Source organism: Cinclus cinclus, chromosome 2 (assembly GCF_963662255.1).
Source record: "Cinclus cinclus chromosome 2, bCinCin1.1, whole genome shotgun sequence".
In the NCBI taxonomy this organism is placed as follows: domain Eukaryota; kingdom Metazoa; phylum Chordata; class Aves; order Passeriformes; family Cinclidae; genus Cinclus; species Cinclus cinclus.
Window position 1 is genome coordinate 55,499,451 of NC_085047.1, and position 12,039 is coordinate 55,511,489.

Below are 12,039 nucleotides of genomic sequence, written 5' to 3' on the forward strand. Positions count from 1 at the left end.
CAAATGGTCCTATGCTAAGTTCTTTACTGGAACCTTGCTTACCTTGAAAAGAATATTCAGTCATCTAATGGGCTTTCAAGTTTCCATGTTAAAATACTTCCACAACAGATAAGTATGTTTTCCCCTCCGTTGTCTTGTGACTTTCTTAAATTGCCCTTTCTCAGATTTTCTATAGTTCCTTCCCTTTTAATTGTCACATATTATACTCAAATGTAATACATTAATTGATATTTCTGGTCAACAAATAGTAGTCTGTAAGATTACTGGTTTTCATGCCATTGCATTTTTGATTTAGAGCAAGCTAGTACAGCTGTAATTACTGTCAACTGGATGTAGTTCCTAAGGTTACATCTATGTTACTGAGCTGAAGAGGGCTCAGGCACACACTTGAGCTCTACCATGTGATAAATCACACCTTATAACTGTTAGCCTGCTCTTTGGTATGCTTTTGGCCGAGGCCAACAAGCATTCAGGTAAAATACTGCAGGATTTGAGGAACAGCATGGGTTAGGGAATCTTGTAATAGGCAGTACAAATGAGGCTACCCTGGCTCAGGAGAAGCAGGTGGGTTAGCCAGGCAAATGTGAGCTGTAGTTTGCTATCAGCTCTTGACTGGATTGTGATACATTATCTTTTCTATGTGAAATAAGAAATTAAATGCAGCCAAAAACTGGTAGAGAGATACCTTCATACGATGCCAGTCCCAAACCTGCACAGAGGACGTGAGCTGTTGGTATGGGAGAAGGACAGATCAGCATTAGACTCCCCCAGGGCAGGCAAATTTTCAGCCTGCAAGTAGGAATGGATATTAGCTACCTTGTGCTACCTCCAGTGAGCAGAACAGGGTACACAATCTGGAACCCTTCACATTTTCAGACACTTTTCTATATTCTAAATTACCATTTTTGTTTGCTGTTTATTCAACTATCTTTTCAAATAAATGATCCCATTCGTAGACAGTGGTCTCAAGACTTCCTTTTATTCAATATTATTCTATGGGGGGAAAAAAGAAAAAAATTAACTGCTCAAGAAACTAGAAAAAAATCTGATTTCTTGTGTTCCTTTAAGATTTTCACATACTTTCAGAATATATTAGCAAAATTATACTAATTAAGTGGATAATTAGGCTTTCTTAGATAGCATCACATGGTCTAAGCTCTCTTTCTGTTCTTTCTTTGCATGATGGCAAGTTCTCCTTTTCAGTTCTGTTTCCTTTTCTCCAACTTTATACTTCACTAAACATTTTTTTATGGTGGAATCGCTCTTATTCTATTGCAATGTTACTCTGAACCAGCTTTTGCTATTACACTTCACACTCATTATCTTTCTGTCAATGATTTCACAGTGTGTTTACACCTTTTCTGGTCGTTTTATTAAACTAGAAGTATTGTACAGTCGTAATGTCTTAATTTTAGATCTAGTATCTCCTTTTTTCCTGATCATTATCAGATCCAGTAGTGTACTAACTCTCATTTCTTCTTCCAGTTGTTTTAAGTACTATACAAAAATCCTGTAACCTATTTTGAAGCACCTCTTGCACGTAACTCAGATTTCTCTTTTACAGATTTTCATACATTCCCATATATATAGCAATATATGTATGAATATAAAAGTATATATAAAATTATATATATAATATGTAAATGTATATCTATATCATCTATATCTATATCCATACATATGATAGTCATGGAGACCATCATAAACCTAGAGAAAGTCAAACAAATCAAACTTCATGGATTTTGCATCTTCCATTTTCATTTGTGAAATTATTTCTGTGTCTGCCAGCCATGTGATCTGCAGAATCTGCAAGCAGGGTGGATGTTTTATAAATTATGTTTCCCTCACCTTATATTCCTTATATAGCTATAGATAGTTATATTCTATTTATGTCTTAGCCAGTCCTGTTTCTAATGCAATCAAAGAACAATTCTTGGAATTTGTAGTGGTATTGCATCTCTCAAGACTGCTTATACCTAAGTTGTATTTATGAAATGAAAGACCAATTTTGCATTATTATTTCCTGCAGGACTTTATAGATTAAGTATGTTTTCACATCTCAATGTAGTAATTCACTCAACTTTATTCTCCTCTGGCAAATGCTTCCCTATAGTTACACTTAATCATTTGCTGAAATATACTTCCTGTTTTGTTAGTATTTCCAGCCATGTTTTCCTTACTGTTCCTAATAGATTTAAAAATAAAGACATTTTAACTGATTTTTTAAAACAAGATTTTATCACTCAAAAATTGCAAATCAAACCTACAAAAAAGTTGCATATAAAAAAAATTATCATCAAACTGCAAGTCTGAATTTTAGACTGGTAGTATTATCAAAAAAGCAAGTTTAATAACTTAAGCTATACCAATACAGTACTTCAAAATTAGCTTTCTAAAACTGTGCTAAGTCACTTTGATGTACTTCCTTCTAACAATAATATGCCATTGTTAGAATTGTATTATTTTTATGATAAGCAAGGCCTTAGTCATAACTACTGGGCTGTAAAATGAATATGAGTATTAAGTCACAGATTATTTCAGGATCTGTATTGCCTTATATCGTTAATAGAAAGGACAAATCTTCAGCAACCAGTAGTGACTTAACTGTATGCTGTTAATGTGCATAACATGAGGATATACTGCAGAAAGCCCCATCAGGTTTTAACATTCTTTTGTTTTCCATGGGTAATTTTCAGGTAGTTTTTCTTTATAAACTCAGTTGCAGTTAATGCAAGTTAATTTTAGTAAAAAACATACTGCTTCTACTGTTCGACACAAATGCCTCATTGGTGTACCCATTTTAGAGATTGCAAATTTCCTCTGCTTTCTAATCATAGTTTGTAATCTCATCCTCATGCTCAGTATGCACATCTGGCAAAGGTGCTTTGTTAATGGCCTCAAAATTATGTAAAGTCCTGCAGGTAACTACACTAGTTAAAATTTTTTAGGCACCATAAATGACATTCTCACTCACACCTCCAATAATTTTTTAGTATATTGGTATTATTAGTGCCATTATTGTTGCCAATTATTGTAGGTATCAGAAGAAGCTACAGAATAATATTTTACACATGTAAAGCAAAAGTTCTGAACATCACTGTTTATGTTTTATCATGGCATCTTTTTACTACAATCCAAATAATTTAGATTATCTAAAGAACTTTTAGTATACCTAATAAAATACGTAGGTATCTATGCCACAAAAAACATTAACTATCATTCAGTATTTCTGCTCCAGCAGAGCATGATTTTCAAAATTCTCCTGATTTTATGCAGGTATACCTTTCAGTTGTCTGTTTCAAAACCTTCTATTTCCTTATATTGCTATCAATATAAAGCACTCTTTCCAATAGCATTTTTTTTATGTACAAACAAAACCAAAAATGTTTGCCATACCATTTATGAACACAGCATGGTTTCATTCAGATGCTCTTTTTAAGTTAGCATTCCTATATTGAATAAGTACCATAAGTCTTTATTTTTACAGGAATGTTTATCTCTGTCTATAGTTACTATTCCATTGATGTAGGAGGCAAGGTACTTTGATCTTCTGAAGGCACATATATCATAAAAAAAACCTAAAATGCTCTCATGAGTTGTTAAGTTTCTTCTCTGCTTTACTGGAAGTCCTAAAATAGCAGATCCATCCAGCATTTAGAAGTAAATATATTCTTGAGTATATATGATCATGCTCAAGGCAATATTCTAGGAAAATGGATGCAAACATATGAGAAAAAAGGGATCAGTGTTGGACCAAAATAGTTAGGAGATACCAGTGTAGAAAGGAACAACAAACTTAGGCTAACAAAAAAAAAACAAAAAAAAAAAAAAAGGAGAAGACAGAACTCAAGAGAAGGTGAGATCTTTAACAGGTATAAACCAAGAAAATATTAACAGAGGGAGAAAGAAAATAATTTGACCTTTTAATAATTACTGAACAGAAATTTCACCTTTTTAAGTCAGACTTTGCAGTATGCAACTTTGTAAGTCTACCCCCCTTTTTGCAAGTGAGCCATGTAGGACTCAGATGTTAAAATAAAGACTAATGCTATATTTTATTAAACTTTTATGTCTTTAATATGGATTTTATACTCTTCACATTTCATTTTACATTTCTACAAACTTCTTTAAGTTACAATTACATTAGGAAACCAACACATTTTATATGAAGGCAGAAGAACAATATTTTTTGACTACTCAAACCACAAAAAGAAATCATGAGTGCCATAGTCTTCTTTTTCTATGTCTTCACTACAATACTATCAGTCAAGAAAATACTGGTATCAGCATCAAAGGAAGGGTCAGCAATCTTCCACATCAGAAGTTAGGACAGTACTTTCAACATGGAAAGTAGGATTGCCAGAGAGGTAGCAAGTGAAAAGCTTCAGAAAGGATGGCAGCTGTAAAGAGTCAAAAAGAAAAGAGTCGAAACAAAAAGAAAAGAAAAGAAAAGAAAAGAGTCAAAACAAAAAGGAAAGGAAAGGAAAGGAAAGGAAAGGAAAGGAAAGGAAAGGAAAGGAAAGGAAAGGAAAGGAAAGGAAAGGAAAGGAAAGGAAAGGAAAGGAAAGGAAAGGAAAGGAAAGGAAAGGAAAGGAAAGGAAAGGAAAGGAAAGGAAAGGAAAGGAAAGGAAAGGAAAGGAAAGGAAAGGAAAGGAAAGGAAAGGAAAGGAAAGGAAAGGAAAGGAAAGGAAAGGAAAGGAAAGGAAAGGAAAGGAAAGGAAAGGAAAGGAAAGGAAAGGAAAGGAAAGGAAAGGAAAGGAAAGGAAAGACAAAAAACGGGAAAGATTACAAGATTGAAAATTACAAGAAAAAGCAATACACAGGAAATGGCAACAGCAACAATCTTATTTATTCATATTAGAAACAGTACAAGAACACTGACATGAAAGGTGAAGAATAAGGCAGCATTCTTAGAGATGTCTAAAGAAAAGATCTACTACAGTAGAAATGCTCAGTTATTTCTCAATGAAGGTGACAGGCCAGTCACCTAACTGAGTTTGAACTAGTTAGCTCAGAGCAGGATTCCTGTAAAATCAGCAAACTAAAATGGGCACCTCCAGAGGGCGATTCATCCCACCCTAAGGTCTGAATCTTAGACTCTGAATCACATATTTGAAATGTAATTAATTTCGTGAAGTTAGCTAGGTATTTATGAAGCTAGCATCTTATCTTCAAGATGAATATTTATGGATAACAACATCTGGATTAATAAGATATTCAGCATATTTTCAACTTTCTTTAATCTGAACAAAGAAAATCTACTAATGACTTTAATCTGCACAGAACATCTAATAGGTTTGTGGTGCATAATAATAATTTTTTTACTACTGAACCGTACTTGTGTGCACTATACTGAGCACAAAAATTAAGTCAGACCCAAATAAAAGGAAGTTTGCTTTTCTGTTAGAACTAATTATGTACTACTGGGCTTTAAATTTATCCGATGTAAATAAAAATTTAAGATGGGATTCTCTATTCCAAACTTTAAGACACTATTCATTAAATACCGTATTAATTTGTTACTAAATACAGTAAATACTGCCATGAAAAAAATGCTGAAATCCAATGTCATGGTCTTGGACACATATTACAATGGTTATTTTAAATGAACTATAATTAAATAAAAGAGTCATGGGTGAAGGGCTGGTTTTAAAGTTGGTATACAGCCCAGTCTGTGCAGAAAACTTCAGTGTGGAACTGGTCAGTGGAAACAGCTTCTCCACACCACCTTCACAGCTTGCCAGCCCAGATGCAAAGCCAAGACTGTGTGCTTACAGAATAGCAGCACCAAAGCATAAATAATCAGAGAATGGGGTGGGAAAGTGAGCTTTCCTCCTGGGCAGTGATCTAGGGACTGGAAGACACCAAAGGGACAGCTCACAACTGGCACTTCCTTGTCACTATGGGAAGTTGGAGAGACATAGTCCTGGGACTGGAGAGGTCTTCCACTAATAATTATTTCAGAATGCAGTCATCTTGATACTGTTGATATGAGGACAACACATAGTTGCCAGTTATAATGTGATTATAAAGACATGTTTAAAATCTAAATAGACTTGAAATGGGCTTTTGCACTGAACAATTTGCATGATTGAAACCATTCTAGAATCATGCAACATGAAATAGACTAACAACAATGCAAAACAACGTAACAGCAAGGGCTTAACTATTAAACAGACCAAAAAAAGTATCTTATTTAGAACTTCCAAAAGTTTTTTCTGCATTTAATTTCATTTTCCTTTTAGAACAAACATGAAGAGTAGTTATGTTAGTTTTTCTGTATTCCTACCTTTACTGGGTGCCCTTAAAAACTGCTGCCCAATGACACAGATGTGGCACAGGAATGAGAACCCTATCACATAGCAATTTATAGCATAGTTCTTATGCTGACCTATCTCTATCAGCAGAAATTAATACATTACATTCCAAAAAGTAGATGTTACCATTCCAAAATTAATTGTGAACTGGCACCATAGGACCTCTCCCTGCCCCACCCATCTTCATTCACAGTCCCCTTTTAGAGGGAATGTTATTATGCCATACATCAGCTCAGGGCTCAGTTACATTGAAGTGTTGCTCAGGTGAACAGTTAAAATGTTTTATGCATACCACTGAATGTACAAAAATTTGGGATCCTTATATCTGTAGTTAAATGGGGATTTTGCATGGTAATTCATGAAGACCAGTTATAGTCACTGTATTAATATTTGTTAATTGCTCCATTTAAAAAGTATGGGAATTCCCTAAACATATGTTCTTGCTATAATATTATATATACTTATGGGAATCATGGAGAAACTAAGCACATCCATGCACAAATTACTGAATGAATTTTTTTTTTGCCATTTCCTAATTTATTTTATTTTATTACAGCTTATGGATGAAATCCACACTGATGTCTAAGCTGTAATGAGTGCCAATGTAAGTAATCCATTATTCTACAGCTACATTTGGTTGTGAATTGATTGACTTTACCTAGTCCTGCTGAGTAACAGTTAATTAGCAGTTTCTATTTTCAGTTTCAGTACTATTACAATTAAGTTATACACACAAATTCTGACATTCTTAACTGTTATTGCATGCCTGCTTGTGCCTTTTCCCAAATGCCAGTGACTAGAATTAACAGAAGTATATATCTTAAAAATGGTCTTGATTTTATCATGTCTAATAGTGGGGTTTTTTAAGAGCTAACTTGGGAAGACAAACATTGGGGTAGTCATTATTTCATCAGGAAAATGAATTTTGTGATTCAGGTTGGCCCTGAAGGTCAGTTTAAAGCCTTCCTTAGAAGTGACTGTGCTAAAATAAAAATGCACAGTGACTAAAAAAACAGCTCAGAATACCAGTTAGAAAGCTGAAGTCTCACTCTGTTTTCCATGCAAGCACAAAGCATAACATATCTGAGCACTATGTAAAAAATATTACTCACCTGACTCCTCTCTTTCATATTATTTCTCCTATGCTCATTAAGTTTTTTTTCATCTTTCCTTCTGTAAAAGAGAATAATTTTCTTCCCCCCATTTCAGTTTCTTCCTTTGCTTTTTCCTACTCACCTGCACAGTTTCTGGAACTCCAGAATTTAAAAGAGCTATGGATCCAGTCCTGGGGTTAATTACCAAGTTCTGAAAGCTTTAGCATGGATGAATACCAATAACTTAAAATTTAAGTGTTTGTGTTCTCTTATTTCCAGCAAAGACATAAAAACACTAGAATAAAGTTCAGCAATTAATCTATTTAGGTAACTGTAACCTTTGAATGAGATCACCATTCTGTAAAGAGGTATGCTGATACAGGAAAACATAATGATTTTTATAAATCTGAATTATATTATTATCTCTGATACCTTATTTTCATGTTTAGCTGTTATGAGAAGAGCATGTCCACTTCTCTTCTTTAGCAGCCATTCTAAATGATGCACATAATATTTCAACAAATGAAATAAATCATATCTTCAAATATTTATAACCACCAAATTATAAGATATTTAGGAGATAAAAATAATGAGACCTAAGACTAGGATATTGCACATAAATGTAAGTATCTTCGCTCCTGTAACAATTCATAAACATTTACTACATGCAACCATGACATACATTTTTAAATGCCAGGTCTTGTAAACACAAAATCCATCTGTATAGTATTTTTTCAAGTAGCTTAATAGCCATAATATCAAATGTTGTTGCACATACAGTATCAACATTTGATGTCTTATTGACACAGTAACAGGATGCCAGCTCAGTGTAATTTACTTTGGAAAAGATAGTGCCAGAACTTCAAGGTGTGACTTCTCAGGAATCATGAACTCCGACAGTCTTTAAAGACAAAACTACATATGACAAACAATAAACGTAAAGCAAACTTTTAGGGACAAATGTTGACTCACTAAAAGAATGATCTCCATATCCACTATAGAAATCTGACCAAGAGAGAAACACAAAAATAGTTTCCTTTTAGAATAACATACCCTCTTAGAAAAAAGCCCAAACCAACCAAGACCCCCACCCCAAAAGTATGCGCTTTTTAAACTATCATTATGGTGATCTTAGTACACAATCTATTTGTATAGTCACGTGCTGACAGGATTATTAATTACTGAGATCCAAACTTGGGCAGAAATCATGTACCTCATTAGCTATGTTTAGTCATAAACATAAGTACACAATCATAATCAATATTGAGAAGGAAAACTGTTAAATAAAAGCTTAAGACTTATGAAAAGATCTGTGCCCAAAACACTCCACTGCATTTTAAAAAAACCCTTTCATTTGAGGGGCTGTCCTATGACGTTGCTTTCAGTCTTTCTGCAGACTCTTTAGTCTTCATAAACAATGTTTCAGGGATCTGCAAAATAATAATTAAGAAAAGCAATCCCACTGTCCATAAGATTAAATTTAATGCCAGTCAGTGTAATAATCCACTGGATTAATTTATTTTCAGGAAGATCATAGATCACAGAAAAATGCAAATCAAAGAGACCAGGCTTTAGAAATTCAAGACTCTTTTCCCTCTGTTTAGTAAGACAAACATTACCTAAAAAGTCATAACTCATCATGTGGAGAACACTCCATCACATTTTTATGGGTGTTACCCATAAGTAAGGGGAGAAAGGAATAAATTAGTTCATCTACACTCAGCAGATTTCAAATGATGGGACATGTCCCACTTGGACAAGATGCCAACTTTACATTGTAAAGGAGAAGTATTACTATTGTGCAGTCAGCTTTCCACAGCATCTCATTTGAATCCCTTTGAATTCATTGGTGAAGCCATGCTGCCAGCACTGTGTTCAGTCTGGGGCTCGTCACTACAAGGAGGACATGGAGATGCTGCAGCATCAGAGAAGGGCAATGGAACTGGGGAATGGTGTGGATCTCAAGTCCTCTGAGGAGCAGGGAGGGAGCTGAGGTTGTTCAGCCTGGAGAAAAGGAGGCTCAGGGGAGACCTTATCTCTTTCTACTGCTGCCTGAAAGGAGGGTGGAGCTAGGTGGGCGTCAGTCTCTTCTTGAAGGTAACAAGTCACAGGACAAGGAGAAATGGTCTCAAGTTGTTCCAGAAAAGGTTTAGACTGGATATTAGGAAACATTTCTTCACTGAGAGGGTTGTTAAGCATTAGAACAGGCTTCCCAGGCCATTTAAAAGACATGTGGACACAGCACTTAGGGACACTGTTTAGTGTGGACTTTTACTGTTAGGTTTATAGTTAACTTGATGATCTTAAGGGCCTTTTTCAATCTAAATGATTCTGTTCTGTGATTCATTTGTCTGTCTGCATCTGCAGTGCAGAACACCACAGACAAGAAGCTGAAGAAAGTATAAAGGACCAGAAGACAAGCTTTAGATGTAAAAGATTTTAAGGACTATTTGTACCTTTGCATGTAATTGTTCCTGGGGTAAGCAGGAAAGTAGGTTTTCCAGTTAAAAGGGTCATGTGCAGGATCTGGAGAAGAAGCTGAGGTTCCAGAAAACAGGTAAAGGTGTAGCAAGGACAAGTGTGGCATGAGCTAGAGTCAGATAGAGAGCTGTAGCCATGTTCTTTAGTAAAGTGACTTTCAACTGACCCCACTGTATTTATCCAACTGTGATCTTTCCAACTCATATTGAAACCCCCTCTCTGAAGCCTATACCAAAGTCTTCATTCATGTGCACTTATCCTCAGACCTAACAATATACCCCATCACTGCTTCCCCATATACTGCTATACCCATATGCCTTGCCTGGACTCATAAATCCCTCTCTCTCTGGTCACTCACAGGTAGACTCAAGAAACCACCTTTTTACCACAGTATAGCAGAAGTCACTCTCTTCCTCCTTACAAGTTGCTTTCTGTTACAAGGCAAAGATTCCTCTCAATCTCATATTCAGCTTGTAGCTCAAGCCTAACCAAAGACAACATCAGAATAATGTAAGCTAGCAACAGGTATTTAGCTAGATAATATAAAAACAAGAACAACCCCCTTCATTTCCACATTTGTATCAAAAGACATGAGCAAGCAAAATGGAACACAAAAAGGCTATACAGAGCACCTGTCAACTAGCCTTATCCTTTAAAAAATGTTGTATTTGTTTCTAGTATTTTGTTTAAATTTGAAAAAATACATTATAGTGATTTTAGATCAGACAAATTATTTCTTTAAGATAAACATATTTATACCCCTTGAATATGGCTTATAGTTTGGTGTACCTCAAATTTGACACCACCACAACTCCTAACAAAAACACGCACAGAAGGTTGGGAAAATTAACATTTCTACAAATTACTTATGGATGTGCTTGTATGGTACTCTGGACAATGGAAAGTAAACTCTGCCATGGGCAACTAAAAGCACGGATAATATAAATATTTTATGATGCTAGGAAATTTTCAATCGTAAGAAAAAAGCAGTAAGAGACATGAGATGAGGACAAAGAAGCTTTTTACAATGTAAAAGTATCATTCATGGAAATAAAATAAGTTGGTCAAGTACAACTGAGATTTTTGGAATAGTAACAAATGGCTAATAAGATATGTTAATAATTGTAAGGAAAGTTTATGCCTATTAATAATGACAGAATGGATAATTCTAAAATCTGTTTTTCTGGCAATGAGAAATCAGGATTTAATTCAAAGAAGGATATTGTAATCTAGAGGAGTTGTCAAGTTAATTTTTGTCAGATGAGGACCCAAAACTTGAAAAATCATACTTATATATCAGAAAACTAAATCTAGTAGTTGGGAGTATATACAAAAAGTAGGACTAGTGCAGATTTTTAGGGACACTCAAGGACAATACAATGATTCAGAACCCCATATTTCTGTTACTGGGGAAGGTGTGATGGGGACAGAAGGGTTACTGCTGCCAGACTAGTTTTCCTGGCTCCTTTCTGGGCACCTCTTGCTGTTGCTTCTTTTGGAGAGGCTTGCTACTTACCAAACACGGAGCAGGTAGGGAGTGCTCTCTACTTTTTCATACACTCCAGAACATCGGTTCCCACTTTGTTTTGAGCAACAGATCATTATCAGCCCTCAGCAATTTTCAAACAGCACCACACACCCATCTGATCAAACCTTTACGTGGAAACACTATTTAAAGCACTGTTATGGTTTAGCCAAACAGATGTTCAATTCACCATAGCCTTGGAGTCCACTAGGGATTTGCAGACAACAGCTTGGAAACCATTCCAGCTGTTGCAAAGGTACAGTGATATCTTCTACTCCATCCATCCCCCAGACTTTCTGGTTGCTGCATGAAACATATCTGCTTCTTCATCTGATTTCCCCTGGCATTAATTTTAGGGCCTGTGACTGCTTTTGGCTTCTGAAGTAGCAGCAAACTGGCATTTTCCATTGCCCACAGGTTTGTGAACAGAAGTACAACTGATCTGTCCATCCACAATTTCTGCTACTGCTAGAAAAAGGAGCAATAAAAAAAATCTACAGATGTAAGAAAATGGGAACATTATACACTTGATTCATGTGTTAAAATTTATCATCAATCAATGAGGACAACAAACTCTTATCTACAGAATAATTTTAAGAAATTAACAGAAGCTGCTAAAAAT

The 12,039-nt window shown here is 35.2% G+C and overlaps 1 long non-coding RNA gene across 1 annotated transcript in view; it reads left to right on the plus strand.

The window, feature by feature from the left end:
* LOC134041237 (uncharacterized) overlaps positions 1-12,039 on the plus strand; it is a 77,327-nt gene that overhangs the window by 21,239 nt on the left and 44,049 nt on the right. The window contains exon 2 of the long non-coding RNA XR_009932967.1: positions 6,874-6,921. This is a non-coding gene — a long non-coding RNA (uncharacterized LOC134041237). The remainder of the gene's footprint in view (positions 1-6,873; positions 6,922-12,039) is intronic.